The sequence below is a fragment of the Anolis sagrei genome, chromosome 1 (assembly GCF_037176765.1).
Source record: "Anolis sagrei isolate rAnoSag1 chromosome 1, rAnoSag1.mat, whole genome shotgun sequence".
Classification (NCBI taxonomy): Eukaryota; Metazoa; Chordata; class Lepidosauria; order Squamata; family Dactyloidae; genus Anolis; species Anolis sagrei.
In genome coordinates this window covers 246,529,941-246,551,464 of record NC_090021.1, presented here as the reverse complement: position 1 = coordinate 246,551,464, position 21,524 = coordinate 246,529,941, and the positions used below count along the sequence as shown (strand labels likewise).

The 21,524-nt window shown below is 43.8% G+C and overlaps 1 protein-coding gene across 2 annotated transcripts in view; it reads left to right on the top strand.

Annotated features, from left to right (window-relative positions):
- OSBPL5 (oxysterol binding protein like 5) overlaps positions 1 to 21,524 on the top strand; it is a 222,325-nt gene that overhangs the window by 33,601 nt on the left and 167,200 nt on the right. Inside the window, exon 1 of one of the 2 annotated variants that reach the window (XM_060768266.2) lies at positions 15,073 to 15,625. The exons of the other annotated variant lie outside the window; for it this stretch is intronic. The gene's annotated coding sequence lies outside the window, so the exon portion shown is untranslated. Of the gene's footprint in view, positions 1 to 15,072; positions 15,626 to 21,524 lie in introns of those variants that run through there. 2 annotated transcript variants of the gene reach the window in all.

Genomic DNA, 21,524 nt, shown 5'->3' with positions numbered 1-21,524 from the left:
CCAATTCCTATATCTTGCATTTTCAAACACTTGCTCAAACAACCAAGTCTTGACTCTTTCAAAATGTTCAGAAGCGGGGGGGGGGGGGGGGGGATCTAATGTCCCCAGGACTACTGCGAGAAAGTACGCATTTTGTTTAAAGTAGACTTTAAAAACCACCACTACATAGTGATTTGAGAACAAGTAGGTTTGGACACAGCTCCACTTTGCATTAAAAAAGCCTCCATAATTATTGCTATACCGAATAAAACTCTGGAACACTTTGGGATGTGAAAACAATAGCCAAAAATGCATGTAAATATTAATTTTCTCTGCAGCAGGAAAAAAAGCTTGAAGAAATTATTTTTCTTCACTTGCAAGGATAAGATAGTCAAATATTTACATCCCTGTCTCATATACATAAATACTGCATTTTTTTCACTGACAATCCCCTTATAGAATATTTAAGAACCAAATGTTTACATCCGTTTTTTCTCTCTCTCCTTTATCTCTTTTCAGAGACAAGAAAAAAAGAAAGCCAGCATCTCCACAGTGCAGAGCTCACACTGTGAGGCTCTTATTATCCTAAAAAAAATACCACTCAGATGAATATAAATGTATAATTTGAAATGTACCCTAGAAAGGTGTTTTGTTTTAGCAGCTCCAGGACTGTTATTTTTAACAACTTTGGACCTATTAAACAGAAGCCTATATTTAACCAGTACACAAAGACATCCCCTCCACCCATATCTGTGGATTCCATATCTACAGTTTCACTTATTCGTTGTTCATACCAGCCTCGTGTTTTGAGGTGGGAGAGCACAAATAATTTATTTATTTATTTTAGGCATTTCTATCCCATCCTTCTCACCTCTGAAGAGGGACTCGGGATGTCTTACCGCAGGCAGTCATTAGATGCCAAAAAAACCCCAATACATTAAAACACAGTTATAATTAACACAATTAAAACTATTATAAGCATTCAATTAAAAACAATTTGCCAGTTCAAAATATAATCCAAATCATTCCATTGCTATCCACTAAAATATTCTTTTCTCAGTTGATCCATTTATTGCACAAACGCTTGATCCCAAAGCCAGAATTTGAGTGTTTTCCGAAAGGTCAGGGAGGAGGGGGCAGATCATTGGGGAGAGAGTTCCACAACCAAGGGGCCACCACAGAGAAGGCCCTGTCTCTTGTCCCCACCAGTCATGACTGTGAAGGAGGTGGGACTAAGAGCAGGGCATCCCCGGATGATCTTAACGTCCTTGGTGGTTCATAGAGGGAGATATGTTCAGACAGGTAAACTGGGCCGGAACCATTTAGGACTTTATAGGCTAAAGCCAGCACTTTGAATTGTGCTGGGAAGCTAATAGGCAGCCAGTGGAGCTGACTTAACAGGGGAGTTGTGCGCTCCCTGTACCCCGCCCCAGTGAGCAGCCTGGCTGCCGAATGTTGGACTAGCTGGAGCTTCTGAACAGTCTTCAGAGGCAACCTCACATAGAGTGCATTGTAGTAATCTATTTGGGATGTAACAAAAGCATGAACCACAGGAGCCAAGTCAGACCTCCCAATAACTGTCCCCTTCCCTGCAAGCCTCAGGCTGTTGTGTGCACATTCATGCAACAGCCTCAGGCTTGTGAGGAAAAGCAAGATGAATTGATGCCACTATTGCTAACTTCTAAAGCCCGTAGCTGTTGTGTAAACAAGAGGACAGGAAGAAGAACCACCACTAACATCTCTTCATCACCAAGGAGAAGGATGGGGCAGGAAGTGAACGGATGAGATAGCGAATGAGTTATTTTACTCCAAGCACAAAATAGAGCATTCACTATTCCACGTGATTTCACCTATCCCAGGAAGTCCTGGAATGTATCCCTTATGGATGGATGTATCCCATAAAAATAAATAAAAAATCCTGTGCATATTTTGAGGATTATCCAATTGTAATTTTGAGGAAGATGCAATTGTTTGTCAAATTATATTAGTTAAATATCCATAGCAAACACAGCTGATTGTCATCTCAGAGGGGGGAAAGCAAAACAATATATGCGTGAAATCACTTTACAAAATTGGTTTCATTTTTTAAAATGGTGCAAATCTGAAACCATTCTTTAATTTATCATGAAATTGATTCACTGTAGCCCATGTTTTATTTAACTATGTGAAATATGTGTTTGTTGCTAAACAGAACCATAAAATCATAAAATTACTATTAACTGCAAAATACTTAATCCTAAAGCTTAGCTAAATTATAGAGCTAGACAACAGCAAACAGAGGTTTAGGACACAATTTCTGCTCTCCTCTCAAAACTTCTTCTGACTTTCTAAAAGAGGAGAGAGAAGGGACTATTGGAGTGGAGAGGGAATCCCACAGATTAGAGGCTACAAAAAAGGGCCCTATCCTTACTGTTAGAAATGCAACAACACCCAGTATTTAAAGATTTCAGTAAATAGCACTGAAAGGGATAATGAATGTTTCAGTGACCTACAATTTCCTTACGTCTTGGACTGATACTCTTAGGAATCACCCCACCTCTTCCCTCCTCCCTCTGTTTTGCTCTTTCACCACTGCTAAAACGAAACTAATTTAGGATTTTTTCAAATTAAGCTGGTAAAGCGTAATTACAACAGGATAAAGGCACTTTTCTATGCATCTTATGGCACTACATTTGTCTTTCCCATAATTTCATTGTGCTTGAAACATGATAGGATTGTCTCTTTTCATTGATGGGAAAACCTGCCAATGAAAACCTGCAAATGAATCACCCTTTGTTTTATGATAATTTCTGCTAAAATCAAATATTGCGAAACAGAGGAAGATCTCATGAAAATGCCAAAACTATGCAACTGAGGCTAAATAGAAATAAGGGGGGAAACACATAGTGAATGTTCACTGGATAGCATGAACATGGGTAGGAGTTGGAAATGTGTGGAAGACTGATTGCAAGAATTTGCATCAACATAGTGGCAGGATTGCACAATTGCAGTTATGTGTGAAAGTCATCATCCCAGTCAGAGTATATTTCCATTTGCTTATACTAATTGGCATGAGACAACAGGCTAGTGTGATAAAGTCCTTAGTCCTCTTCCTGTTCTAGTGTAGCTTTGCTATCTCTAGTGCAGTTCTTATAATAAAATTGAATTTATTTCCTATAGCCATTGTCTATGCTCCTTAATCATAGTAGCTAGCTGCTGCACACACTGTCTATTACTGGTAACTATTTTAAAGGTTTTCACTTTCCTGGTTTAGTTTCAACCCACCTAAATACCAAATTCAAGCACCACATGGTATCATCAAGTTCAACCACATGGCTCACCTCTAGCTTTGGACTGTTTGTGAAAAAGGGAAAATGCATCAGTTACAATACTAATTCTTAGAGGGAAACCCCCACTGAGATAACTCATTCCTTTATTCCCACTTCTTACTTTCTATTTGCTACCTATTACAATTCCAGATTGCTTACTTACAAGCTCTGACTCACATTTATACGCTAGTCCTAAAAATATTTTCCTGTGAGGGAGTGCTGTCAATTTCAGTAACACCTGTTTCTCTGAAATAAAAAGAGTAAAAAATCACATGGTTCCTCACACTCCACTCATTATATCAGAGGTAGAAATTGGAGGCAGAAACAAAACATAGATATGTTACCTTTTTCTGGACGACCACTCCAAAGAAGCTCGCAGACTGGATTCGGGTTCTGGTAATTGTAGTTTGCAAAGTAACGTTTGAAGAGTGGTCAGGTGGAAAGGCACATATAGGATGTTAAAATGGAATATAGCACCATAAGGACACACAGTGAAAGGACCTGAGGATGATTGGGTTCTAATTTATATTGTTAGACTAGTCTGGGTACCTGATGATGCCCAGGTTAGATATTTTGTAGTGCTATTTATAAGAAATAGTCATTGCTTTTGTTGTTCTTCTTAAATGAATGCTCCCATTAGAAAATGCATAAGGACATGGGTGAACTGAAACTTCCTACACCCAAGGTCAAGCCCCCCTAAACCCTTCACTTCAAGTATTTTCTATTGGTCATGTTGAGTCTGCAGGTCAAGTTTGGTCCAGGTCCATCATCGGTGGGAGTCACAGGGCTCTCTGGAAATAGGAACCATCTTGGAATTTCCCATAAACATAGATAGGTTTGTGTTCTCTTTAATGGGAAGGCAGTGACCTGATCTCCAGGAAGGTTTACAGTGCAATTGTAATGTGCCTTCAAATCAACTCTGACATAAAGCAAGAGTTATTCAGAGGGGATTTGCCATTGCCTTCCCCTGAGGCTTAGAGAATATGACTTGTCTAAGATCATCCAATGAGTGTGGTCCCAGGTCTCCTACAGTCCTAGAACAGTGTAAATCGAAACACCAAATTAGAATTCTCATAAATTGACATCTGCTTTTTAAGATAAATGTCAGCAACCTGTCTGTCTGTCTGTCTATCTATCTATCTATCATCTATTTATTTTAGTGGCACTTTCCCTACTCATATTCCTATTGAAGTTGCTCGTATTTTTAATGTCCAAATAAGTCTTGTGGAATTCCTTGCAACATTTCTTGGTCAATAAAAATTTCCACTCAGGCTTCAGTGAAGAGGCTTATGGTCAAGACAACATTAAATAATCTGTGAATTTTTGTACAGCACTTTAAAGTTTTCATGTATGACTTCATGTATGGTATCTCAGTAACCCCTATAACTGTATTATTTGTATTACTTCTGGGATGATAATAAATTGTGTCCATGTTTATTATTCCTCACAAGATAAGGATGGCTGAAACCAAGAGACATGGATTTCATGGCTGATAGGACACAGGGCTTGAAGATTTTTCTGTTGAAGCTTACAAATTTTTTGCTTCACTAGCTCTTTGGAAAAATATCAGAATTGAGTCTTTTCCCAAAAGAAGGAGAAAAGGTATTGAGCTTAGGAAGACAGCTCCTGGTTTCTTGATGGTAATGTACAAGAAGGAGGAAGGATGATTATTTTACATTTTATTGCAGAATGCATGGCAGAAGCTTTGCATTGTGATCTAGGCAGATGGGTACAACAAAAAATCCAGTTGAGTCGAGATACGGAAATGCCATTTGGTGCTTCACAGACATACTATAATTACTCTTTGGCCTTGGCAGTGGTGACTGATATTTAAAATTTTGTCTTCTTCAGAGCTTCCAATTTCCACCTAATCGTTATAAACTCTTGTGCCCATGAGGAGGGACAGCTGTAGCACAGTGGCCAGAAAATTAATTATAACTAGTCAAGCAGATGCTTAATGATCCCAGAAAGAGCCAGAAGATTGATGGGTTGGGAATAAAATGTGTGAAGTGTGCCATTGTTTAGGGGAGATAATCTGGTGCATCAAAAATAAAATAAAGTAAGTAAGAATAAAGTTATAAAATGTATGAATACATATACTTAATAATGATTGGAAGCACTGCCAGCTAAATTTATATGGTTTGCAGTCATTATTATAGTGCTATTGGTGTATCTACTTATTCATTCTCTCACCAGCTATATATCTGTTACCTCTCCTGCGTGGCAATTTCAAAGAGTTATACAATGATTAGATCCATCAGAACTGATAGTCCTATTTGGGTCAGGAGATTTAGAAAGATGAAGGAGACAAGGGTATAATTAGGTTAATTAATTTTAAGATAGAATGATGCAAAATATTAGAAACGATCTATTGCAATCCTCTCCATGACCTGTTCCTAATCTGGGATCTAGCACTAAAGTGGAGCTCTTTGGAAATTATTTACACCTAGCAAGGGTTTACAGAAGCATTTCACAGATTAAAAATTGGAGCATATGAGGCCAAGAAAAGTTAGAGTGGGATCAAGATAGTAAAAATTCAAAAGAAAGGAGAGACTGCAGCAGTTTGCTTTTGCCTGAGACTACTGGAAAAGGCAGGACCTTCCCCATCTTCTCATCTCCCCCTTGCTTAGTTTGCACCAATTGAAGCAAGCTAAATATGAAGGGAGAAAGTGGGAGGAGAGATAACTGGGTCATTTTAAATGCAGCTCAAAAATGTAACAACAAGAGATTAATCCAAATGGCCCTGCCAAATTGGGATAGTTGTAAGGTATAGACCAGTTCCTTTCCTTCCTTGTTGCCTTTGGGGTTTACAGGTGAATCTTCTTACTCTTCCCAAGTAGATCCTTCTTCCTACAACTTCCTGGCAGGCCAACAGGTACCTGTTTGTTGAATCTGGGATTTCCCACCAATACTTTTCTCCCTGAGGCCCAAAGGTGGAGAACTGGAGGTTGAGGAAGAAAGGAGAATATGAATCCAGAGGCTGCAAAAGGATTGCATGTGAGACAGCCATGAAATAGGACATTTTGGACCATAGAGGTTTCTTCGAAGATTCTGATTCTTTATAGCAGTGGTTTCCAACCTTTTTATTGACCAGGGACCACTTGACCAGTGACCACTTTGGCCAGGGGCCACTCTCCAACATTTAGTACCAAAAGGGTTACAAATCAGTTTTTGGTCAACTTTAGACGCAATTTGGTTATTTGGGGTGCTATTCAGAAAATTACATTGGATAGACCACATCAGCTCTAGTTTCTGATACAGAACATATGCTAGTCAGCAGTCGCCATTGCTCGCTCACAGAAAAACCTCAGCACTATAAGAGGGTTTCGTGAGATCAGTCGCTCTAGTTGAAACAGTGTAGTAACGGTGAGGCCGCAGACCATATTTTAGTTCTTGCAGACCACTGGTGGTCCACAAACCATAGATTGGGAACCACCGCTTTATAGAGACCTACACCTCTTTCTCTGAGGAGGTTCCCTGGGTTCTGGAGGAATGGCAGGGACAGTCACAACCACTTCCAAACAATTACTTCAGTGTAAGGATAGGCAGCTAGAGGAACTGAAACCTAATTTATTGATAGGTCCACAACAAAGTCTCCACCGAAGAACTCAAATTTTGGGCAAGTTCTTATAGGAGAAGACAGAATTGTCTTCTTTTTTTCCTTGCTCCCCCCGCACTGCCCTCAATTATTAGATACCAAACACATGTTTGTTAAACTCAGCATTGCTTGATAACAGAAATATAAGTTACATTGTGACACAATGAGGAAGCAATAGGGTGGTCATCAATTCTTCCCAGTTCTGGAGACAGCTGCTTCTTGGAGCACACACACACAGCAGCTAATATGGCCGTGGTGGTGGTGTTGGGCTTTTTTTTGTGTATGTTCAAGTCATTTTTGATGCATGGCGACCCTAAATCAAATTAAGGTTTTCTTGTTCAGAGGAAGTTTGCTTTTAGCTTCCTCTGAGGCTGAGAGTGTAAGACTTGCCCAGTGTCACTCAGTGAGTTTTTATGGTCAGACCCTGGTCTCCAGAGTCCTAGTCCAATACCCAAACCACATTGGCTCTCTATGGCCACTATTGTACAGTAACTGTGTATTAATCAAACTTACAGGCAGTCCCCAAGTTATGAACAACGTAAGTTCTGTAAGTTTATTCTTAAGTAGAATTTGTATGTAAGTCTGAACAGGTGTGTGCATGTGTATATACATGCTTTGAGGAGCATGGGGAAGAGTTAACACTCATGTGGTGTTTGTTTTGCTGTCTGTTCCCCTGTTCAGAAGATTTTCCCTCACTTTCTGTCCCTGTGACAATTAGATTTTGGAAAAAGTGGCTTGTTGCAGAAACAAGGATTGGTGGGAAAGCTTCCCCATGATAACTCTTTCAGGAGTTAATTTCCCTTTCTAGGGGCAGATTCCTCTCACTTCCTGTTGTCTCACCCCCATTCTTAACTATGAGTTGTTTCTAAGTCAGATGTTTGTAACTTGGGGACTGCTTGTATTATCAGGACTAGAGATGGTCAGTTGATATTTGATCCTGTGTAATGCTAGATGAATCAGACAGAAGTTTCCACATATCTGTTAGATTGCATGGCTTAACATGCAAGTTGTATATCTGGCTGTTTCCTTTTGTTGCAAGAAAATAAAAATGGATACCAACATTAGAATAGAAGTGGTTCATGTAGTCTCAAAGGATAGATGAGTTCTTTGGGGACAGCGAAAATTGTTGTTGCTTTTTCTTCCTTCTTTTAACTACCAGAGAGACCTGTAGCAACCTTGCAATTAAGAGACCAATTTAATGTTATCACTCTGTTTTCTAATGTGTGAAATAAAGGAACACAGTAGATAGTTCTTTTTGCTTGTGAACCTTTCCTAGAGCATCTGTATTACTGAATGATGCCTTTAAGCATTTTAGCTAATATGTATATCCGAAAATGCTTACAGGTAGAGATACAAGGTTTCCATTTCATTAAGAACTGTACTGTATATCGTTGAAATGGCTTGCATGATAAATAAATGCCTGCATGATTAAATTATTATTCTTTTAAGTTGCTTAACCAACTGGAAATTATTTTCATTATTAGAGAATGCTAATTTATTGCTTAATCAATATGGCTGTGGTTACTGGGGCCTCATTATGTTAGTTCCATTGGCAAAAGTTAGATACTATGTTCTTTGAGTCTCCATAAAAGATTTATTATGTAATTTACCTTTACATTATCTCATCAATGTCTGGTTTTACTGTTCACTCTTTTAAATGATGTATATGAATGTTATGTATCAATGAAGGTTAAACTAATTAACTGATGTATATATTAAATGATGTATATGAATGTTATGTATCAATGAAGGTTAAACTAATTAAATAGAGCGGATTCTTTCAAATTCATCCAGTTACCCAATGCTTAGACCTCGCGGCTGGAAACTGAATTTCTTTTAATATAAACGGTATGTAGGAAGTCATTTTAAATAAAGCCATGTACTTTTAAACCACACTTTTAATATTATCATATGTGAAAAGGGTGAGCAGTTCCCTCTACTTTAAAACCAGTCTCCACTCTGATATCATTAACAACAATTTAATCTGCAGATATTATAAAATAAATGTTGTTCCATCAAAGAAGCAAAGCATTTACTCTCTGCTGTTGTCCCTAAAGAAAGGCTGTTTAATGGGTAGGAGCGGGGACCAGTGGATAATATTAGCAACTCTACTCAGAGAAATGGTTTTGAAGAGTTCCACAAGGTTCTCTCTGAAGTGGAAGAATAAGCTTTAAAGTGGAGAATGAAAAATCATAGAACCATAGAATCATAGAATCATAGAATCAAAGAGTTGGAAGAGACCTCATGGGCCATCCAGTCCAACCCCCTGCCAAGAAGCAGGAATATTGCATTCAAATCACCCCTGACAAATGGCCATCCAGCCTCTGCTTAAAAGCTTCCAAAGAAGGAGCCTCCACCACACTCCGGGGCAGAGAGTTCCACTGCTGAACGGCTCTCACAGTCAGGAAGTTCTTCCTAATGTTCAGATGGAATCTCCTCTCTTGTAGTTTGAAGCCATTGTTCCGCGTCCTAGTCTCCAAGGAAGCAGAAAACAAGCTTGCTCCCTCCTCCCCGTGGCTTCCTCTCACATATTTATACATGGCTATCATATCTCCTCTCAGCCTTCTCTTCTTCAGGCTAAACATGCCCAGTTCCCTAAGCCGCTCCTCGTAGGGCTTGTTCTCCAGACCCTTGATCATTTTAGTCGCCCTCCTCTGGACACATTCCAGCTTGTCAATATCTCTCTTGAATTGTGGTGCCCAGAATTGGACACAGTATTCCAGATGTGGTCTAACCAAAGCAGAATAGAGGGGTAGCATTACTTCCCTAGATCTAGACACTATGCTCCTATTGATGCAGGCCAAAATCCCATTGGCTTTTTTTGCCGCCACATCACATTGTTGGCTCATGTTTAACTTGTTGTCCACGAGGACTCCAAGATCTTTTTCACACGTACTGCTCTCGAGCCAGGCGTCCCCCATTCTGTATCCTTGCATTTCATTTTTTCTGCCAAAGTGGAGTATCTTGCATTTGTCACTGTTGAACTTCATTTTGTTAGTTTTGGCCCATCTCTCTAATCTGTCAAGATCGTTTTGAATTCTGCTCCTGTCCTCTGGACTATTGGCTATCCCTCCCAATTTGGTGTCGTCTGCAAACTTGATGATCATGCCTTCTAGCCCTTCATCTAAGTCATTAATAAAGATGTTGAACAGGACCGGGCCCAGGACGGAACCCTGCGGCACTCCGCTCGTCACTTCTTTCCAAGATGAAGAGGAAGCATTAGTGAGCACTCTCTGTGTTTGTCCACTTAACCAATTACAGATCCACCTCACCGTAGTTTTGCCTAGCCCACATTGGACTAGTTTCCTTGCCAGAAGGTCATGGGGGACCTTGTCAAAGGCCTTACTGAAATCCAGGTACGCTACATCCACGGCATTCCCCGCATCTACCCAGCTTGTAGCTCTATCGAAGAAAGAGATCAGATTAGTCTGGCATGACTTGTTTTTGATAAATCCATGTTGACTATTAGCGATGACTGCATTTGTTTCTAAGTGTTTGCAGACCACTTCCTTAACAATCTTTTCCAGAATCTTGCCCGGTATCGACGTGAGGCTGACCGGACGGTAGTTGTTTGGGTCGTCCTTTTTTCCCTTCTTGAAGATTGGGACCACATTGGCCCTCCTCCAATCTGCTGGAACTTCTCCCGTTCTCCAAGAACTCTCAAAGATGGTTGCCAATGGTTCCGAAATGACTTCCGCTAGTTCCTTCAATACTCTTGGGTGTAGTTGATCTGGCCCTGGGGACTTGAACTCATTAAGAGCGGCCAGGTATTCCTGGACGACTTCTTTCCCAATTTGGGGTTGGATGTCCTCCAATCCCTCATCCACTCCATCTTGCTGAGGTTGAAGACTCTCTTTTTGTGAGAAGACCGAGGCAAAGAAGGCATTAAGTAGTTCTGCCTTTTCCCTGTCCCCTGTCAGCATTGCCCCATCTTCTCCTCGAAGAGGTCCTATCGCCTCCTTGTTTTTCCTTTTTCTACTGACATAAGAATAGAAGCCCTTTTTATTGTTTTTAATGTCCCTGGCAAGTCTGAGCTCGTTTTTTGCTTTAGCTTTGCGGACCTTTTCCCTACAGGTGTTGGCTATTTGTTTGAATTCTTCTTTGGTGATTTCTCCCTTTTTCTACTTCTTGTGCATGTCTCTTTTGTGTCTTAGCACAGTTAGAAGTTCTTTGGACATCCATTCTGGCTTCTTTGCACTTGTCCTATTTTTTCTCTTTGTTGGCACGGTTTGCAATTGCGCCTTGAGTATTTCACTCTTGAGAAATTCCCATCCATCCGTAGCTCCCTTGTCTTTTAGTATCTGTGTCCACGGAATGCTGCTCAGCGTTTCCTTCATTTTTTGGAAATCAGCTCTCCTAAAGTCCAAAATGCGGGTTTGACTTCTCTTAGTTTCGGCCTTCCTTTGTACCTCAAATTGCAGGAGCACATGGTCACTTGCCCCTAAGGATCCTACCACTTCGACCGCATCGATCAGGTCCTCCGCATTTGTTAGGATGAGATCAAGAGTAGCCAATCCCCTTGTTGCCTCTTCTACCTTCTGGACCATGAAATTGTCTGCAAGGCAAGCGAGGAATTTGTTGGACCTTGTACTCTTGGCCGAGTTTGTTTTCCAGCAAATATCGGGATAGTTGAAATCGCCCATGACTACTACATCTCTTTTCTGTGCCTGTTTGGTCAACTGTTGGCAGAAGACTTCATCAAGATCTTCCTCCTGGCTTAGGGGTCTGTAGTAGACGCCTACAACGACATCTTTTTGAGTCCCAGTTCCCTTGATTCTTATCCAGATGATTTCAAGCTGGTTTCCCAGATTGCTGTCTTGAATTTCTTCTGCAGCATAAGAGTTTTTGACATATAAGGCTACTCCGCCTCCTCTCCCCTTTGTTCGGTTTCTGTGAAAGAGGTTATACCCCTCGATATCTACATTCCAGCGATAGGAGTCATCCCACCAGGTTTCAGTGATGGCTATGATATCATATTTGTGGTGTAGTGCTAGAAGTTGGAGTTCGTCTTGTTTATTTCCCATGCTCTGTGCATTAGTGTAAAGACATGTGAGCCCCTGGGATCTTCCCTTGAGCTGTTTAATTGGGATTATTGTGCTTTTGGTACTTGGTCCTTGTTGCGTTTGTGCAGCCCTCCGTTTAGCCTTCTGGCGATTCCCAGACATTATGGGTAAAGTAGTGTTCGCAAGGCTGTTGTCCCCCTCCCCCGGTGGACCTAGTTTAAAGTGCGTCTAATGAGGTTTGCGAGTCTGTGAGCAAAAAGGTGTTTTCCTACTTGTGTGAGATGCACCCCATCCCTTGCCAGTAGGCCATCCTCCTGGAATAGCAGGCCATGGTCGAGGAAGCCAAAGCGTTCCTCCTGACACCATTTTCTAAGCCAGTCATTGACCTGTACTATTTTTCTGGCTCTTGTGGGTAAGCGAAAATAAGCGAAAGCAAGTATAAAGTTATGCATTTGAGGGTAAAAAATGATCCCAGTTTCACACATCAATTTATTTATTTATTCCATATCAAAAGTATTGCATAAATTAGTATAAAACTGATAAAATCGAAGGAGCACAAACAGCTCAATATCTTTTGACCAACACATCAATTGATAGAGTATTAATTGGAAGCAGATGACCAAGCGATCTGAGGCTCATGGCTGACATCTCTCAAATGTCCCCTTCATGTATTCAGTGTAGCTTTCTTCCATGTAAGCATGTGTAGGATAGATTACATGCACACTTTGTTTTTCACAAGAGGCTTCAATTAAAATAATTGTCCCCATAATTTTTTCTGTGCTTGATCATGTAGGTGCATTTCAGATCATTCCTGAGTTAGATAGCAATCTTAGTGGCTCATTTTTGTCTGACCATAGTTCCTAGAACTGCCAACCAAAATGGTAACTGGCCAAAATGACTGAGGGAGGGAAGGAGTCCTACATCAAAAAAGTAACTTTTCCAAGATCTATAAGGGAGTGGAATTTGATCAACAGGGTGAGACATTTGACTAGGAGTAGGAGGAAGGTAGCAGCATCATAACAACTCTTTAACTGTTTCATTTCCAGTGGGTGGCGCAGCGGGTTAAACCACTGAGCTGCTGAACCTCCTGACCGAAAGGTTGGTGGTTCAAATCCGCGGAGCGAGGTGAGCTCCTGCTGTTAGGCCCAGCTTCTGCCAACCTAGCAGTTCCAAGACATTTAAGTGTGAGTAGATCAATAGGTACCGTTTATCCGGGAAGGTAACGGCTCTCCATGCAGTCATGCTGTCCACATGACCTAGGAGGCATCTATGAACAATGCCAGCTCTTCGGCTTAGAAATGGAGATGATCACCACCCCCAGAGTCAGACACTACTAGATTTAATGTCAAGGGGAAACCTTTACCTTCCAGTGGGCCCTTGGTTTTGTTCCCACATGGATACCACAATCCATGGATATTCATTTCTCATTATTCGAGGATGGATCAAAATATTTTGCCTCCTGTGTCATAAAAATGTTATGAATGAACATATAACAGCAGAATTTGCTACAGATCATAGCCTGAAGTGTCATCTACACAAAACTACCATTTAACATAGTGCACATTTGCACTATTGTTTAACCCAGGCATCAAACCCATTTATGGGGGGGAGGGGGATCACGATTTTGCTTCATGATCCATGATTTCAAAGCTGTTTAATGTCATTCAAGTCATTGGATCTGAAACCATATAGGTTGTCTTTCAGAGGTCCAAACAGGTAAAAATCAGAAGGGGCCAAATCATAAACATTCTTCAAGCAATTGTGGATTTCCTTAGGTGCACAACCTTCTTTTGCCAGAAATTCAATGATGACTCTTTAAGCTTCAGATTCATGGTTCTAATCAGTCAATCAGAAAAAAAAAACCTTATTATTAGAGTAAGGATACCTCGATATCATGCACAGATAGTCCCATAGCTGTGAAAGAAATAAAAGTTGGAGTGCTGGAGGCATTACTTTTTGACCCACCTGTACATTTCTCTTATATAATATAGCAAAATCATGGTTGGCTTTTCAGGTTTTGTTTTTGTTTCTTTGGTTGAAACTGTGGTGGCAAAATGCACAGATATGGAAGGTGACTGTATACCCTGCCTTCCTCTGGGATTCCTGAGAGAGTGGGAGTTAGTGTTTGGGCTGTGATCTCTAGACTATAAACATCTGAGCAAGGCCTGGAGATTTTTTAGATTGCAAAGAAGAAAGGACACAAGATTGTGGGAACAGGAAGTAGGACTGAAAGGAAATTTATTACTCAAGCTAAGAACATACTGACACATCTGGCTGCAAGTACAAATTGTGCAGCTGGGATTAAAGGAGCTGAAAGGAAGGAAGGCACCCAAAGAAACTGCAACTGTTAGTTGGATGATTTTTGAAAAGAAAAGAAAGCACTCAAAGCTTGAGAATTTAGGATTCAGCTATACTTTTCTTGGTTATCTAATATTTCTCATCCACTCATCTTCCAAAAAGCTCTAAGTGACTTAAATTTGGTGTCCAAATTGATAACAGGAATCAGCGAGGAACCAGAAATCTTCTGTTCAAGAGATCTGGTTAACAGATTTGTATATTATTTTGAACAAATATCCTGTGGTTTTAAAAGCTGAAACATCTGAAAAGGGGGGGGGGTGAGAAGGGGCCTGAGGCTGTTAGGAATGGTGGGAGTTGGAGTCCCAAACACCTGGAGGGAGGGCCTAAGTTTGCCCATGCCGGGTCTATCTCCTCCATCCATTTCCCAGCAACTTGTCAATTCGTTCTGATTTTCACTGAAGATGGCTTTGGGAGGCCTGGGCTGTCCAGTAGGGGGAAGCAGGCCCTTGTTTGACGCGCGCTCTTCTGTTCGGCTTCCGAAGCATCTGAACCAGAAGAGCCCCAAATTTGGGTGTGTGTGTGTGTAATGTGTAGGAGAAACGAAGGAAACGGGCTTCTCTTCTGCGGTTTTTATATAACCCTTCCCTTGACGGCGAAGGCGGCTGGCGGTGAAACCGGGCCAGCGCCAGGCCTCTTTTGGCAGCTGGCTCCCCCTTCCCTCCCCGTGTAACCGGTCCAACCACGCGGGCAGGAGCAGGAGGGGAGAAAGAGACGGAGAGGAAGGAAGGCCTCCCGTCCGGCGCCACAGCCGCGATCCTGCCCAGGTTTTCCGCGCGCCACCGCCGCACCCCCCCCCCCCCCGGCCCCTCTTCCTCCTTATGTGGTTTGGCGCGCACTCCTCTGGCATTTCCTGCTGCGGAGACGCTCGGCCACAGCTGGCGGCTGGCTTTTGGAAGGGAGGGAGAGAGAGACAGGCAGGCAGGCGGGGGGGGGGGGGGCAACGAGCCTGTCCCCACCACATCCTCATCGCCCTCTTCGCAGGGTCCAGGGGAGAGAGAGAGAGAGAGAGAGAGAGGCAAGCTAGCAAGCAAGCAACAGCCTGCTTGGACGAGGCAGCGCTTTGGGCAAAGTGACACTTCGCCGGAACGAGGAGGAGGAGGAGGAGGGTCGGGGGCGTCCCCAAGGTTTCGGTGACACCGAGCAGCCAGCCAAGGAGGCGAGAGGGAAGGAGGGAGGGGAGCTGGGCCGTCCCTGGCTTGGGCCCTCCCCCCCGCTTCCCTCCACGATGCGCCCAGCGCCACGGCGATGCTGCCCGGCGGACTGGTGGTGACTATGGTGAGGGGCCACTCCACCCGATGGGGAAGGCGCTGCTCTGATCGCCGGCCGGGATTGGGGCCAAAGGGATCTCGGGCTGCTGGTGCTGCCTGCGAGCGGAGGAGGTAAGCTAAGCAGAAGGAGGAGAAGGAAGAGGAGGACGAGGAGGACGAGGAGACATCTTTTCCCTTTTGCGCGCGGTGGGGCGCCTTGGCCGAGGGAGGGTTGGTTGCTCCTCGGGCCGAGGCAAGGTGGCCTTCCTCTTCTCCCTCCACCTCCTCCTCCGGGCGGGCTTTGGGCAGCCCCGGGTTCCTGCGTGCGGGAAATGCAAACGAGTGCGCAGGTGGTGCCGATGTCGTGGGCTCCGGGGCTCCGGATGCAAAATCTAGGGCGCCCGGCTCTGCCTTTCCTGGCGTCTTCCTCTCCTTCCTTCGGCGAGCCCGACTCTTTCGAAACCACAGCAGACGCCCGAGTCAAGGTCTCAGCAAACCCGTGAACCCCCAACATACGGGGATTCCCCCCTTTCGAGCAAAAGGGAATCGGTGGCAGAATTCCACAATATTATGGTTTTATGTCCAAGAGAGACTGAGAGAGAGGGAGAGAGAAGAGGCCGCCACCTGGAAGACGGAGGCACGCGGGGCTCCTGCTCATCCTTTGCATTCACTGCTCTTTTGCACTGGGTGGAAAAAAGATATATTTTTGCTGGATTTATTATTTGCGGAAGGAAGGAAGAAGGAAAGAAAGAAAGAAAGAAAGAAAGAAAGAGAAAGGAAGGAAAGACAGATAAAGGAAGAAGGAAGGAAAGAAAGAAAGAGAGAGGAAGGAAAGGAGAAAGAAAGAAAGAGAAAGGAAGGAATGAAGAGGAAGGAAGGAAAGAAGGAAGAGGAAGGAAAGAAAGAGGAAGGAAAGGGGGAAGAAAGAAAGAAGGGAAAAAAGATAAAGGAAGGAAGAAGGAAGGAAGGAAAGAAAAAGGAAGGAAGAGGAAGGAAAGGAGGAAGAAAGAAAGAAGGAAAAAAGGAAGGAAGGAGAGAAAGAGGAAGGAAAGAAAAAAAGAGAAAGGAAGGAAGAAGGAGGGAAAGAAAGAGAAAGGAAGGAAGGAAAGGGCGAGAAAAGAAGAAAGAAGGAAGGCCAGAAAGAGGAGGGAAAGAGGAAAGAAGGAAAGGAAGGAAGAGTTGGAAATGAATAAATATAAAGGGGGAGGGTCAGCCATAATCAAAGTGATCAGTCTTACAGGGCAAATAACTGCCATGTGTTGGGTGCTCGGTGGATCAAGCAAGAGAGTCCGCATGCTTGCTGGAAAAAAGCGGAATGAAGATCATACCATGATTCTCATTTGTAAACACTAAGAAGCTCAGACTTCCTCCCCTATATTATTATTATTATATTTTAAACCAGGCCTAGGCAAACTTGGGCCCTCCTTCCATCCGGGTGTTTTGGACATCAACTCCCACCATTCCTAACAGCCTCAGCCCCCTTCCTTATCTTCTCCTTTTCCATTTAAACAGCTGAGGGGGAAAAAGGAAGGAGCCTGAGCCTGTTAGGAATGGTGGGAGTTGAAGTCCAAAACACTCAGATGGAAAGAGGGCCCAAGTTTACTCAGGAGTGGTTTAAACTGTAACTTTTTCTGAACAAAGGATGAGATGGAGAGATTTTTCAAAAGTATTTTTGTAGAGAGGAAGCCACCAAATGGGTATTCCTCTTGGAAGTCTTCTCACAGAAGAACACTATAAAATGTGGACAATATTGTCAGTGAGGCCAATTTATCCATGTGCAATTTATCTTAAGTACATTGTAAACTTGAGGGTAAATTAGCATTTTGTAAGCCGCTCTGAGTTCCTTTATGGCTGAGGAGCGGGGTACAAATAAATCCAATACAGTAAATTAGGGGGAAAAATGTCTTGGAGGACCAAAATTAAACTAAAAACTAGCATTTTAAAAAAAGCCAAATTGAGCAACTATTTTTGTAAACTGGGGCCGTTTACATGAGTGCTATTAGAATCTGGGGAGCAAAGTAAGCTCTTGCTGTTAGTTTCTGCCAACCTAGCAATGTTAAAACATGCAAATGTGAGTAGAATCATAGAATCATTGAATTGGAAGAAACCTTGTGGGCCATCCAGTCCAACCCCCTGCCAAGAATCAGGAAAATCACATTCAAAGCATCCCCAACAGATGGCCATTCAGCCTTTTTTAAAAAGCCTCAAAAGAAGGAGCCTCTATTAGATCAATAGGTACCATTCCAGCGGGAAGGTAACGGTGCTCCATGCAGTCATGCCGGCCACATGACTTTGGAGACATCTACAGACAAGTATTTAGGCTTAGTAATGGAGATGAGCACCACCCCCAGAGTTGGACATGACTAGACTTAATGTCAAGGGGAAATCTTTTACCTTTACACGAGTGCACAATTGCTTGCCTTTTCTGACATTCAAGTCCCCCACCAACTATCACAACCAATGAAATTAATTTCCCAGGGACTTCCTTGTTCTGATAGCCTGTTTGCTAGCATGCTTCCACTGAAAATGAAGTAGGTATTTACATAGTTGGTTTTTTTTCCCATCCTTTGTGGACTGTGGGAGCCTGTAGGTTATTTGAAAACCCAAGTCTCCCCTGCTTTGTTTCATATCACAGTGCAATTAAAGCAAAGCTCCTCAGTGCATTAAAATACAACTTGAAAATATAGCTGAAGATTGTGGAATGCAACCCTGGAGGAAACAGTGAAAATGTCTTTCAGATCCGAGGCCAAATGTTGCCAGTGGATTGTACGCAGGCTTTTGGGGGCCAGCATAAGGCAAAACACATTGCTATTTTTACGCAGGTTTTTGTTTCAGTTTGGGATTTGCCAGTGGGAGTGATGGAATGTCAGAAGAAGTCAGCTTTTCACCTAGCAACCGAGCAAGGAAGATTCATAACTTAGTCTAGGAGTCATGCCTCATGGTTTCGGCAAGCGGGTTCTTCTGTAGGCCCTGATTTGAAACTGTTTAGCAGTTGAGCCTAGTGTTGGCCTGTGCCCACATCCCGTGGTGAGGGCATATGTGTGTGAATGGGAATGTCCAGATGTCTTTGCCTTCATCATCTTGAACAGGGATGCTTTCATAACGGGGAAAATGAAAGGCAATAGCAGGATGTATTCCAGTTCTGGTTCTTTTGTTTCTTGGATTAATATTTATATTTTAACACTGACCATCAAAGGGGTAAGGAAGTGAATTGCATTAAGCAACTTAATGCTTTCTCCCACTTTGATATCACACTGGAGTCTCATATTCATATTTTTGGCAATAACTGAAAACCAGTATTTGATCCAACATTTATTTATTTATTTATTTATTTATTTATTTGGTACGCTTATATACCGCAACATCTCAGCCTTGCGGCGACTCGTTGCGGTTTACAGCATGTTAAAATATACAATACACTTAAGCATATAGATTAAAAATTTAAAAATACATACAAAACATTCATAGTATTGGGCCACCAATACAGATCGGAGCATCTCATCGTTTAAATCGTAGTCCAATTCGTTATCCTTGATTGCTAATCCATGGTCAGACAACATCACATCAAAAATCAATTGAAGGCTTGCACGAACATCCAAGTTTTTAGTTTCTTCCGAAATGCCATTAGCGAGGTGGATGATCTTAGTTCAGTAGGGAGGGCATTCCAAAGCCGGGGGGCCACCACAGAAAAAGCCCTATCTCTCGTTCCCACAAGCCGCACCTGTGAAGCAGGTGGGATAGAGAGAAGGGCTTCTCCTGAAGATCTTAGGGTCCTGGTGGGCTGATAGGCCGAGATACGTTCGGATAGGTATGTAGGGCCAGAACCGTTTAGGGCTTTAAAGGTCAAAACCAGCACTTTGAATTGGGCTCGGTAGCTAATCGGTAGCCAGTGGAGCTGGTACAGCAAAGGAGTTGTATGCTCCCTGCGCCCAGCCCCTGTTAATACCATGGCTGCCGCCCGTTGGACTAATTGGAGCTTCCGGGCCGTCTTCAAAGGCAACCCCACGTAGAGAGCGTTGCAGTAATCAAGACGGGATGTAACCAGAGCGTGGACTACCATGGCCAAGTCAGACTTCCCAAGGTACGGTCGCAGTTGGCGCACGAGTCTTAACTGTGCGAATGCTCCCCTGGTCACCGCCGAAACCTGGGGCTCCAGGCTCAGCGATGAGTCCAGGATCACACCCAAACTGCGAACCTGTGTCTTCAGGGGGAGTGCGACCCCGTCTAACACAGGCTGTAGCCCTATACCCTGTTCGGCCTTGCGACTGACCAGGAGCACCTCTGTCTTGTCTGGATTCAATTTCAATTTGTTCGCCCCCATCCAGACCGTCACAGCGGTCAAGCACCGGTTCAGGACTTCGACAGCCTCCTTAGTAGCGGGTGGGAAGGAGTGACAGAGTTGGACATCATCTGCGTACAGATGACACCGCACCCCGAAACTCCGGATGATCTCGCCCAGCGGCTTCATGTAGATGTTAAACAACATGGGGGACAGGATTGAACCCTGAGGAACCCCACAAAACAAAGGTTGTGGGGTAGAGCAGGAGTCCCCCAGTGACACCTTCTGAGACCGACCCTCGAGGAATGACCGGAGCCACTGCAGAGCAGTACCTCCGAGACCCATTCCCGCGAGGCGTCCCAGAAGGATACCGTGGTCGACGGTATCGAAGGCCGCTGAGAGGTCGAGTAGCACCAACAAGGACACACTCCCCCTGTCGAGCTCCCGACGGAGATCATCCACTAAGGCGACCAAGGCTGTCTCGGTACCATGTCCCGGCCTAAAACCAGACTGTGCCGAATCTAGATAATCCGTGTCTACCAAGAATGCCTGGAGTTGTGAGGCCACCACACGTTCCATGACTTTGCCCAAAAAGGGAAGATTGGAAACAGGCCGATAGTTTACCAATTGAGTGGGGTCCAGTGATGGCTTCTTCAACAGCGGTTTTATCACAGCTTGCTTTAAGCTGGCTGGAAAAATGCCTTCCCGAAGGGAGGCATTAACCACCACCTTAACCCACTCGGCCAATCCCCCTCTGGCCTCCTTTAGAAGCCAGGATGGGCAGGGGTCTAGGATGCATGTGGTAGCTCTCATTCCTCCAAGCACCTTGTCCACATCCTCAGTTTGAACCAATTGAAATGAATCCATTAAAATCGGACAAGCAGATGCTCGTGTTACATCCTCAGAGACTGCCGTTAATGCGGCGTCCAGTCCAGAGCGGATCAAAGCGACTTTGTCTGTAAAGAACCGAGCAAAAGCTTCACAGCGAGCAGCCGAGTCGTCAGGACACCCATCCTGGATGGAGGGTTTTAAAAGGCCTCTGACAACTCGGAACAGTTCAGCCGGACGGTTCTTTGCAGACGCAATAGTGGCCGTGTAGAAAGTTTTCTTAGCGGCTCTTATTGCCGCGGCATATGACCTTAAAAAGGCCACAAACCGTGTTCGGTTTGGCTCGCTTGGATCCGAACGCCACACGCTCTCTAGTTCCCTCTTCTTTCGCTTCAACACCGCCAGCTCCTCAGTAAACCAAGGGGCTGGTTTAGCTCGGCTACTTGAGAGGGGACGTTCTGGAGCGATCGTGTCTATTGCTCTAGTCATCTCCCCATTCCAGAGAGCGACCAGGGCATCAACAGGATCACCAACCGAGGTGGCGGGGAATTCCCCAAGAGCCATCAGGAATCCCTCTGGATCCATAAGTCTCCTAGGGCGGACCAGTTTAATAGGTCCTCCACCTCTGCGGAGGTTAGGGGGTGCAGTAAGTCTAAAGCTGACCAGGTGGTGGTCGGTCCATGGCAACGGAGAGATGGATAACTCCTCAACACCGCCACCTTCCTCCCATCCCTGACAGAAAACCAAGTCCAATGTATGTCCAGCACTGTGGGTGGGGCCAGATACTTGTTGGGACAGACCCATGGTCGCCATGGTAGACATGAAGTCCTGAGCCGCTCCCGTTAGGGCAGCCTCGGCGTGGACATTGAAGTCCCCCAGCACAACCAGCCGTTGGGACTCCAATGCCAGGTCCGAGACTACCCC